A 12,885-nucleotide genomic window follows, 5' to 3' on the forward strand; every position below is an offset into this window, starting at 1 on the left:
CGGCGGGACGCGGCGGGGGCGGAGAGCGGAGCGCGCCGCGCAGCCGGAAGCACCCAGAGCGCCGCGCGCCGCCCGCCGGGAAGCGCTTCCGGGGCAGCGCCCATGCTGGTGCCGACGTGGTGCCGCCGCGTGGAGGGGCCGCGCCCCGCTCCGCCCCGCCCCTTCCTGCGCCGCCGCTGCCTGGCAACGGTTGCCATGGAGCGCGGCGGCCCACGTTAAACCCGTTAAACGGCGGGGCGTTAAACGCTTGGTGTCAATAAAGAGAAACTCCACGCAGCGCCACACGGCGCAAAGCGATCGGGGGTTGAGCCGCTTTCCTGGAAAACACGCTTGCTTTCGGGTGCGCGACGTGGGGCCGAAGTGGTGGGCCCATGTCCCCATGGGCAAAGTGTCCTCAACACCCCATCCCCGGCCGTTGGGGCCACGGGGTGAATGACCAAACACTCAGTTGTTTTAGCAACGTAAAACAGCTTCAGGAGCACGAATCAGAGAGGGCCCCATCAGGATACCCGTTTTCCATTCCTGTGGTAAATGAGGCAGAGCTGGGAAGCTGGAAACCTGACTTGCAGCCTCTCCAGTGAGGAAATGACTGGGAAATGACCTGGAGCTCATATCAGGTTTGGTCTCCTGGCCCAGCTTGGTGGCTGCTGCCTGGTGCTGCCGAAGGGGCCACGGGGATGGGGAGGGAAGGGGACGGGCTGCCGCCCAGCTGCCCTCGCAAGGGGCGCCCAGCACCGCCGCCCCTGCACGCTGCTCCCTGCTGTGTACAGAATCACAGAGCCACAGAACGGTTGGGGCTGGAAGGAACCTCTAGGGAGCATCTAGTCCAACCCCCATGCACACACAGGGACACCCAGAGCACGTGGCACAGGGCGGCATCCAGGCGGGTTTTGAAGATCTCCAGAGAAGGAGACTCCACAGCCTCTCTGGGCAGCCTGTTCCAGGACTCTGTCACCCTCACAGCAAAGAAGTTCTTCCTCACATGGAGATGGAACTTCCTGTGTTAAGCATAAGCATTAGCAAAAGTTAACTAACTCTCTGGGTGGCAATCGGTGGTCTTGAGTGGTTTTAAAGTCCAAGACCAGCTTGGTTTGCCAGTCTGCTGCATGCTGCTATCGTGGCAGCATCAGATCCAACCCTTCCTCCTCTCCATATGCTTCCACGCTTGCTGATCTCATTATCATTTTCCTGGAGTTGCATGGTTAATCATCGATAAGACTTACAAGGCATAATAAAAATTAATCAGAGAGAACACTGTCTTCTCCACATTACTGGTGTTATTGTCACATCTGTCAAGTTACTCGATATCCAAACTTTTTTATCGCTGTCATGACTTAACATACTGCAACTTACAAGGAGAACTGGAGTGTCAATTACTTCCAATTGACAACTATTTTATCAATAAGTTTCTTTCACAGAGATTCACATGAAGAATTTTTGTTGCCTGCTGAACAGTCTGCCTCATTTGGGTGAGACTGAGTATCATGTGTTATTCTGCATCGTTCTTCCTTGGCAGATTTTTTTTTCTCTCTCCCTTTTATTATGCAGAATATTTGCAGGAGGGGTTACATATGAATTCCAACCTACATGAACCATATGTGCATATCCAGATTTTTTTTCTTATACTTTCTGTGAAAAGTTAGAATGTAGTTCTCAAAAACAAGAAAAAAAATCATTTTGCTGTTAGATTAGTTTGGCCTCTTTTTTAAAACATATATCGCTTTCCATCTGTCACACAGCAAGCATTTCTTGCCTAGGCATTAATTAAAACGTGCTTTCCCCAGGAATGCTAATGAACCACGATGGTACAGGTAATTCGTTTGGTCATGAACATACACAGAAGCTGGAGCAAAAAGACTGAAGAAAACTGCAAAATAGAGGAGAATCAGGTTTCCCCTATGCAGTATTTCCTCTGCATAGTAGCTGAGAAAAAATTCAGTTCTTTTCTCCTGAGGTGGTTAGCAGAGACCAGCTTTTGCCATTATTAGAGACTCTTCTAATGGATGCAATTACAGACAGATAAAAATCAGGTCTTTTCACTGAAGTAACATTTTTTTATGGCTGAGTAGTAAAATGGGGGGAAAAAATGTTGTTTCCTTTACAGTCCTTTCAAAATGCAACCCTCCCTACTGAAGATTTTGATAGATGTTTCCATAGAATTCCTTAGTCTGGATGAATATCATCCTTTCTAGAAACTTGGTTGCATATTAAAAATTCACTTCATCACTTACTTAACTCTCACTCAAAGTACATTGCATATTCTTTAACATGTTTTACTAAAAGGTATGTATCCTGCTGCTCTGCTCAGATTCAACCTTACATGGTTTTAAGTAGATCAGCTTTAAAACCTCATTCCATCTTAAGTAGCTCAGCTTTAAAGATCTTTATTTTGGTCTTGGACTGATTTGACACCAACATGTAGCTGATATCTGACTAATTGCAATTCTTACTTACTCGCCAGTACATTGGTCAATTTTTGTTAGATAAAAAAGACTGAAACAAGCAGTTCAGGAGATAATACAAGGTCGTCTTCATTTTCACTGTCCTTCATACTTGAAGAACTGTCCCTGAACAACTTTGGCACCTGTAAAACACCCTAAGGACAGTCAAGTACACTTACTATTCACACAGTTCCAGATCTCTGTGATTTATGCTAAGTCATGTTGTGGAGGAAAAAATCACCAGACCTTAAAACTGCTTGAGTTTATCCTTTCTTTCAAGGTTCAGTGATTTTTTTAACCTCTGTTCTCATGTTTTCAAAGCTGAAATGAACAAAATATAAGTGAATGTCTAAAAAGCCAGTGCACCACTGTCTAGGCTTATAATAGTTGAATTAAAAAACCAAACAAACAAAAAAGGAAACAACACCAAATTTAAATAAATATTTTGATTAAAAAAATAGCTAAACACAAAACTAATCATTTACTGTATTTCAACCATGTACAAACTCACCGAGAAAGAGGAATAGAGCTCTGGCACTAGCGAGGCCTAGGCTGATAAGGAATAAGAAGGAAAGTGATTTCTGGAAAAGATGTGGTCACTGTCACCCGCTCACACATACCATGTGCACTGTTCCGGAATCATAAGTCATGAAAACAGAGTATTTTTATTTTCAGCATTTATTTTTAAAAATACATTTGTAAGTAAAAAAAAAAATCAAATTAGTTAGAATGTATTGTTAAAAAATGGCATTTTCCCATGTTCTTTTCCTTTAACGACAAATAAGTGAAATACATATGCTTGGAAATGTTCCAAAACATTTTTACATTACATAAATGTGCTTCCACTAAAAATGACCAGGTGGGCCTGGAGAAGAGCTAAATTGTTAGCTCAGCAAGTCACTGTCAGTTTTGTGTTGTCTCCACTCACCAAATTGCAGGGTTCAATAACTGATTTTTTTTCGCCAAATTCTACTAAATTTGCATGTTCACATGTTCAGGCCTATGCAGGCAAGATGCCTTTTTTTTATTATTTATTTATTTTAGCTGCTCTCTATGGTTTCTTTAATACACAAGAGGGAGCTGTTGCTTACAAAACTTTCCAAGGCTTTTTTTTTTTTTTCTTTTTTCCCTTGGGAGTGGATGCTGTGCTTAAACTTTCCTCAGATTCAAAATGGCTCTTCTAAGTGAGTGATAAATAGATATTGCAAACTTAAAAAGCAGTGACAGTCCTGGTCATACATAATGTAGGCAGAGATTTCAGAAATTACATCTATAGGCACAGAGCTAAGAAATCTACAATGCCAGTGCCTAATGCCTGTGAAATATACACAGGGCACCAGGCTTTCAGTTACTAGTGGGATCCAAATGCCACCTGAGGTACCTTGACTCTCTGAAGAGCATATAGGAATGTCTAAGAGCAAGATTCACAAACATCAGCACCCTGAGCAGAGAGCTACAAAGTTGTTCAGTGAGCGATGTGGAGAAGAGAGCAAACATACGTTCCCGACAAACATGGCTTGTTGTAGGTAATAAAAAAGAATTTGCCTCCGAATCTCATTCACAGCACTGGGTCCTCCCAGGGGATACGTACCTTTTCCACAGTATGTAGTGATGGGATGAAGTGGTGGGGACCATTCTCGCTATTCAGTTTCTTTCGGATGAGAAAGCTTGAGTATGCATGCTTTCCACAACGTCATTCTCAATGGCCTGCAGTTTGTTTTCTTTTGTTCTGTTTGTTCTCTGGACAGGGCCTATTTCTGGTAATGCTACTATGCTTACCTAATGGAAGAGAGACATATTTTTTAATATATGCAGTTTTATTTGCTGAGATTTAGCGAAAGTACTTACAACATGGTGCAAACCTTAAAAAATAGCATACTCTTTTCACTTATATATAGTTAGTCTAATAACTAGTCATTCTCTCCACAAAAATGGTTTTCATTTAATTGTCTAAGCAATATTGTGGCTACATAGGTAATAGACGTTTTTAAAAAGACCATTAACACCTATATACAAAAATAATTACATACCTTTTTCCCCTTTCTGTTATGTAACAGTTCTCCTCCATTCAGATATTCATTCCATCTATTCATACTCATCTTATAATTAAGTGCTTAAAAATGAAGATGTTTGTTACCTTCTGTCATGTTGTTGTTATTGCTTACATGGAGCAGTAACAAATAAAGCCTTTATCTACATTTATTACATTTATCTACAAAAGTCTTTATTACATTTATATCTAATATAGCAACATTTCCTGACAGAAGCAACACAGGTTTCATGCAAGAGATAGGGATACCCATCGGGTATACTTTCTGTCTACCCAAGTGTAGCCTGTTGATTCAAAAAACAACTGTCTTCATTTGGGGTAAAAAAGAAGTGGGTATTGCATTTAAAAGGGATTCTGCACAAGCATTAGTGACCTAAGTATTCTAAGCCAAAAGGAATTTTCCACACTTAATCTTAGATGCAGCAGCAGAGTTTTTAATATATTTCGAAGACAAATACCCAACTCTGTAGTGAATGGGCTGACATTTTGCTTTATGAGTTTTCTGATTTATTATGTATGCCTTGTTGCTTTTAGGATATTTGGCTGGTACCTCCATGAATTCTTTAAGAATATATTAACTCCAGAAAAAGCTACAAATTACAAAGGTGTTTAAAAACAGGAGTCCAAGCTTAATGCATGTAGCAGTGTCAAAAGGAAAGAACGTGATTTATAGCTTTACATTGAATAATAGCAGGAAAAAAACAAGATTAAGAGGGAAAACAAGCAGTTTAGGTGGGACTGAAACTAACAACAAAAATGTTTCCACTCTGGAGTTCATAGCTTTAAAACACCTAGCCATTCTGCAGAATGGGATACAAACACATGAACTTGCACTTTTAGACTTATGTCATACAGTTAGAGGAAGAAACACAAGACCTCTTGGCAGTCCTTGTTCTTGTCTTTTTAACTGCAAAAGAAGGTCTGTTAAGTGTATATTGTAGGAAAAGTCACACTTTACGCAATCATAGAATCATAGAATCACAGAATGCTTAAGGTTGGAAGGGACCTCTAGAGGTCATCTAGTCCAACCCCCCTGCACACGCAGGGTCATCTACAGCACGGGGCACAGGACTGTGTCCAAGTGGGTTTTGAAGATCTCCAGAGAAGGAGACTCCCCAACTTCTCTGGGCAGCCTGTTCCAGTGCTCTGTCACCCTCACTGTTAAGATTTTTTTCCTTATTCATACAATTCACCAAAACATTCAACAGAAATATGTAGCAGGTAAGGGTTAGGTAAACATACTCAGAACTTGGGTGCTAGGAGATGACAACTCCTCAGTAAGAGAATAGAAGAGCAGGCTTCAACAGATATACCCAAAGCTTCACAAACATGTTTGAGTGATGCGAGCATGTCAGAAATCTTAATCCTCATAAACTTCTCAGTTAGTAGATATGCACAAAGACATAGTGTTCTGGGACTGAAAAGCACAGGGAAATTGGAAAAGCAGCAGGGAGACCCACCAGATTATTTGGACTCCTTCATGTCTACAGAGTGATGGGCAACATGCTGACTAGTTTAGAGCACAGAGCAATCTTGGGTTTCATATGATTAAATCATGGCTGTAAGAGAAGATAAGCCGTAGAATCACATGCTTGCCTTTTTGAGAAGAAAAAAAGACAAGGCAAAATATGATGAAAAGGCTTCTGCATCAAGTTTATTTATGCACACCATTTTTTTTTTTAACTCATTTGTGTAAAAAGAGGGTAAGGATGGATAGGAAAGCAGAAAGTAAGAAAACAAATCTCTGAAGAGAAGTCTCTGAAGTAAGTCTCTGATTTGTTATAAAACTAGTGCACATCAAGAAATGCACATGTATGCACCCAGCCTAAGAAAGATCTGCTCTGCATCTAAATTGTCTGTGCACCAGACCCTGCTGGTACGAGACTGATAATTCAGATTCTCAGCTGGGAATATGTTATTTCAGAAAAAGTTTCTCTTTACTACAAACTGGCTTACTCAGGAAGTTTATGAAAAAAAAGTACATGTCAGAAGCACAGAGCTTTCTCAGTGCAGATTGCCCAAGACTAGGCTGGGAGCCTGGTGTCAAAACTGAACAGAACCCTGTCTGCTTAAGAAAAAAAATATATCCAGGAGTCTCTGTTCAACAGCAGAAGAGTTCTGCCACAGGAGGCGCAAGAAGGAGACGAGTGCTCAAGCAGAAATTCAGCCTTGAATCTATTCCTGTCTTATGTCTCTGTGTTGTGATTACAATCTAGTGAGGACTTTGTCATTTAAATTGTAGGGATGCATTTCCAAAAATGACAGAAAGCATGATTACCACATGCTGAAAGTCTGAGCACTTATATGGGTAGTTCTGGTGATAAAGAGATCAGGTAGCTTTTTAAATTTACTGACACACAATATGCTTTTTACCTCTGTATTACATCAAGACATTCTGAATATTCTAGAGGTCGCAAAAATGTAGAACATAAGAAAAAATTACACTAATTTATTCCTAGTGTAAAGAGGATGTCATATATTTGCAATCCTGTAGCAACTTTGGGCATGGACAAGTGATAAATATAACACTGAGGCTATGAATAATACTAATGAGAGAACATTTGTAAAAGGGAGAGAGAGGAACCTCTCCTATTTTGTTTTGATTTACAAAATCAAAGGAAAATCAAAAAAAGGATTTTTTTTTCCTGCCTATACATCCTTTCCTACTTTAAAACGTGTTTATAACTTCTCTGTAGATAATCACTTGCAAATGGTTATTCTTAGTAATGGGTTTTCGTCTTCCTTGTCTTCATTTCTTTGGAATATTAGCCACAAGTTGAGGAGAAGAGGATTCCAGCGTGGCTGTCTTCAACAAGACTTTTTTGGTTTTATCAGTGCTATACAGAGAGTTGAAGAAGCTCTTCAGTGCCGACTAATCTATCCCGGAACATAGAGGAATACAAGAAAGAAAAATAAAACCAACTAAAAAAGACAACAAAAAACTGTCTCTAGAAATAATTAATTATTTCACTGTGAGTCCAGTTCTTTCAAGTACAAGAGCATCACATATTTGAGTTTAGAGGTATCCAGAGTTCAGAGGTATCCAAAGTTTATCATTGATCGATATGTAATACCTCTAGGACAGTGGCCTGGTTATACTGTGCTTCTGCCTACAGGTCACCAAGCTGGGGCCATCAAATTCTGTCCTCGGTTATTTCTACAGCAGTTTACAAACTTTTACAGTTCATCAAATTTCTCAGATAGTAAAAAGAAGTTAACCAGTGAACTGAATAGAGTATTATTGCAGGCCAAAATTATGTCCCTGAATATGAAGTAAGTCTGAGGGTAAGGAAGTCCTGAAAATTAAGGTGTTCTGTATTTTTTTTTCCATATGACTATATTTTAAGTTGTGTATTTATGCATTTAGTTGTTTGCCACACTGATAAAAATAGGAAACATATGCACTTCTGTAATGAAACACATTGTCTAGTTGTAATTGCTACTATTTACACCTATGCAAAGGAATTGCAAAATAGAGCAGGTTTGTACTTGCTTTGCAAAGTGGAAATAATAACAAAAGATATGAGGCTGTTGGGAAATAGATACAATCAGAAACTGAGATTGGACAAAATTTGGTCCCGCATTGCTTGTCAATTGTAAATTATTTTTAAAAAAAATTTAAAAAGCAGTTGCAAGTAGTGGTGTTATTTACTATTTTTCCTGAAGAAGGTCTCTCTGAATTCATGCTATACACTCTATTATGTGTACTTTTAATGTTAAGAAAATATTTCCTCCACACCCCTATGAAACAGAGACACAATATCTTTTTAGACAACAGAAATGATTAGTTCAGCTAGAAAACACAGTATTCACTTCAACAAAGACAAAAGGGAAGCTCAATTGCTCCTATACTCACCTGCTTCAGCAAACTACTTATTTTTTTTCCCCTTTGAAGAGATGCATTTCAAAGGAAGATGTAGTTAATATGTAAGGTTAACATTTACCTTCCTGAAATTTTCCAACAGCTCAGCTAGATCATTCACCTGCCCTTGCAGTGTATCAAGTGTAGAGCCTTGGGTTTCAGTTGCTCTTTTCCCTGAAATGATGGTCTTCTCATTCTTTCACACATATTTTGCATGTATTATTCCATACATAGCAAAGACATACAAGAGGTTTTTTTCTGAACTTTAAAAGGTTTGTTTACCTGCTTTTTAAGTCTCATTCAGGTAAATACATATAGAGATGTGCAATTCAGGAAAAGCAGTAGTGCTGAAATGGAATATGAAATTATCTAATATCCTATATTTTGGAAAACTCAGTGGAAAGGAAACAATGATTCAGAAATCAGTGGGTGAAATTCTGGTCTGTAAACAAAGGTACTGGCAAAAATTCTCCATTCACATCCCTGGGCCATGTTTTCTCCCTAAATAGGCAGCAGGTAACTGAGAAATTATTATTTCAGTCACTATCTGTAAGTGACAGTAACAAAGCAGTACTTGCAGCATTTCAGAGTGAGATTGGAGCATAGCACTGAAACTCAGGTTGGTTAAGAGCTTTAACTCAAACTTGAATTTTATCTGCTTGACAAACAAAGGGTCGCCTGTGCTACAGCTGTGCCTTTGCCAGTAAGGTCAAAGAAAACACTTGTAGCGATTTAGATTAGGCTGCTTACTTTCTACTTGTGGGAATTTGTAAGTATATGTAATATGTAAAATAGAAGGGTTTTTTTTGCCTTTCTCCTCTTCTGATTTTAACAGAAAATTGGAAGTTTAACAGAAATGTGTATCGAGGCACTACAGTCAGTAAAAGAACTGCTAATTTTATCTGCTGTCTAACACCATCCTAATACAACCCCTTCATCATGGAGGTTTATTCATGTAATGGGTTAAGTGAACCAGCCAACTTAAATGCAGTGGCATTAGTTGCATCTGGTATGAGATTTATGTCATTTACTTGTCCTAGAGTAATCTGTAAGCGAAGAACACAAGGTTTCCTATTTCCTTTTATTTTATTTTATTTTATTTATTTTTTGCATATAGAGAAACTCCGATTTTGCTTCACTTCAGAAATTTATATCCTCTTTATGGTGTGGATTCTGAGCATGAAACCAAAAGAGGTCATGACTCCACAGCTGAGAAGAGTATATTTGATTTGTGAAGAAGACAAATAATCTTTGTTACATTACTTAAAATTTTGGTTACAGTGGGTTTTTTTACTAATTGTTTTTTGTTTTCAATAATGAGGTATCATAATGAAAATATAAAACTTTAGTGTGGGATTTATTAAGACTACATCCTAACTAGGAACTCATGAGGAATCCTCTTTTCTCACAGATGTTATCAAACAAGCACCCAGGTCAAAACTTTTATACCTTAGACTTTTAAGGGTAGAATAACATTCCTCCATGTTCATCCAAAATCTAGCAATAAATTTTTCAGACCTTCTCTGCATATCGTAAGAGAGGCATTGCTTTCCATCACTTCTTATGTGCCTAAAACGTCCACACAAAAACAACCTTTCAAATTGCTGGTGATCGGGTCAACAGTCACTTTTCTCTGTTAGAATTCTCCAATTTGCTTCCGAGCAAACACTGTCCTTTAGCACACAAAGCATACATTTATGCTGATTAAACACTTTATTATACTTTGGTTTTTATCAGCAGGGTGTGCATAATCCGGCATATTGACTCAAGCGCAGAAGCATAGATTGGCTTACTCAGTTAAAAGCTTTGATATGGCAACTTCTGGAGTTTATAGGTACGCCTAAATGAATTCACAATGCTTATGGATCCTGGTTTACTCTTAGTCTCTAGAACAAAAATTTTAATTCCTCAAAGGCAGAGGTATATTATCCTCCTAACAACTTCGCTTTTTGACAAGTTCATAAGAGCTTCCCTTGCTACTGCAACACAAATATGATTCTAAATAATCATTAGATGACATGTTACCGTAAAATTTACAAGCATCACTGGCCGTCTTAATTCAAGACCAAACACTAGCTGCAGGATGAAGGAGCTTTAGGGAGACATACTCAGAAAAACAATCCTGCACTTATTCAGGGTGCCAGCAGTTCCCCAGGATATTAAATTTAGCTTTCAGGTTTCATTCATTTCAGTGGATGGATAAAGCCAAAAGAGGTAGTCATGAAAAAGTGTGCTTATATATTTTAAACAGTCCTTTGGGATGTGCTTTTTCTCCTAAGAATTGTAAATAGTAAAATACTATGCTTAAAGAACTCCTGCAAAGGTAATATAAAATATGACCATTAACTTGCAATCTGCGCAGTGATTTAGCTATAATCCTCAAAATTACAAATCAACCTTTTTTTTTTTTACCCAGTCAGCTCTTTGCTGGGAAGTGAGATGAGGAAAACAAGAGATGGTTGCATGGATGAGAATGAACAAACCACTTATTAATATTGCAAAACTGAACTTGTCAACTGCACAAGCAACATGGTCTTTTTTCTTCTGAAAGTATCATTTATCACTTGCTACTTTACTGTTCAATTCTAACTCATTACTACATTTTTTTCTCTTTCATGTTACCTTAAAAAAACAAAACAATTACCTCCCTGTCCAAATTTTTTAAAGCATATGTCACATTCCCATGTGTTACAAGAAATTTGAGCATACAGATCGGTTTACTCAGGTGTTTTGGCTAGCAAAGGTCAAGAGGATAGGGTTATAAATATGTAAATCATTAATTGTAGTATGTGTTCCTTTTACTCTGTTCCTGAGATTTGCACAGGAGAACAAAGATTACATGTTTCCCTATATGTTGCTGATGTTTTCTTGATACATTAGTTATCTTTGTCTTGGTGCAAGAAGGAGTCTGCTCGTTGTATTGCTTCTGTCACCCACTTGAACATTCACAAAGCAATAATGTCATACACAGCTTATCATGATTAGAGTTCTTGGTTTAAGATGCTACTGCAGCAGATGTGGGAAAAGTGTCACCAGGAAAACAGAGCTTTAAATGAGAATAGGGGGAAAGCCTAATAAAAAGTGAGATAGTAGAAAGAAAGATGGTAAGAGATGAGAGGAAAGAGGCTTATTTAAAAATGTGATACTCAAAGAAATCCACTTAATGTTTTTGCAGGTGCCTCAGTACACACAGAACGACAAGGGAATTTAACCAGATTTGGGAGCTCAGCACTGCAGGTGACTTATCCCACAGTGTTTCTTATCACATGAGCCGTCCCACTGAGTTCAGTGGAAATTATTCTCTTAAATCGCTTAAATTCGCTTAAAGTGAAGTCTGGGATTTACTAATTACATATCAAATGTGCAGCAGATAAAAGCTCATATGCCAAAAATAGCTTGCAATTTATGGGCTTAACCCTCTGCTATACCAGTGTAGCCAGATACATGTTGTGAGGTAAAACCAAAGTGTCTAGGATAGATCCTGCCTGGATTGTGAAGCTCTGTGACTCTCCAAATCATGGCAGTATGAAGAGTATTCATACAATGTTAACAAGGTTAACAGGATATCACTGGTAGGGCAATATTGCACTCAAATTGTGCTCAGTTGAGAGTGACAGCTTAGACATATACGGGGGCCTAAGAAAGCACAGGCTGTCCCCTCCTCTGAACAGCTTTGGAGCTTGGGCTGAGGCAGCATTTTAGAGGGGCACCTCTGCTTACAATCCGCAGAGGTGAATTGCTAGAGGCAAATTTGATCCTCACAGCAGGCTTAAACTGATATCGCAGATGAATCCAGGACATGCAACACTCAATGCATGTGCTTCCCATCACAGACGAGGGATCATCATTAACAACTACCACTGAAGAAGAAACTTTTAATATGCAAGATGCTTTCTTAAGTAGCCAGCAAGACTACTGCTACACAAATAATACTTAGAGAGAAAAGCAATGAAAGATTATAGAAAGGGCAACATTTTCCAGTATCTAGTTTTGCAAGATGATGTATAAAAGTCCAGTAGTTAGCAGAGCTGTGTTGATGTTCTGGCATCCAAATACAACTAGCAGCTTTTGACTTCATGCCAGTTTAGCACTGGGTGTGAAACTTCTGGCAGCTGGCCTAGACTTTTTAGGTCTGGAGGGAGAGTGAGAGAGTGAGTGCACAGACTTGAGAATTCAGAAGGTTTTATAAATCTCATTCTGTTTCTCTTTTCAACTTACAAGTAACCATTTGTGTCTTTGAGACTACAGACAGTCTAACTTGCAAAGTACAGTTAGACCCCAAACCAGATCTCCTCCTTTTTTAGACGTGGTCTTTAAAAGTGCTAAACTGATTTCTGTCTTCCCTTCACACAAAAATTATTGGCAAGAAAGAAAAAAACATTACGAGCTTTGATTTTTGGGAAGTTTAGTGAACTATCCTCTAGTTTAAAAGTCTGAGCAGGACTTTTCAAAGCCTTCCCCTCCCCCAGAATATCACAAGTGCTTGCAGCATTTGGAACAAACGGTCACAGCTCCTAAGAAATTAGAAAATG

Source organism: Tinamus guttatus, unplaced genomic scaffold, assembly GCF_059628265.1.
Source record: "Tinamus guttatus ecotype Peru unplaced genomic scaffold, ASM5962826v1 Tinamus_guttatus_pri_ptg000365l, whole genome shotgun sequence".
Classification (NCBI taxonomy): Eukaryota; Metazoa; Chordata; class Aves; order Tinamiformes; family Tinamidae; genus Tinamus; species Tinamus guttatus.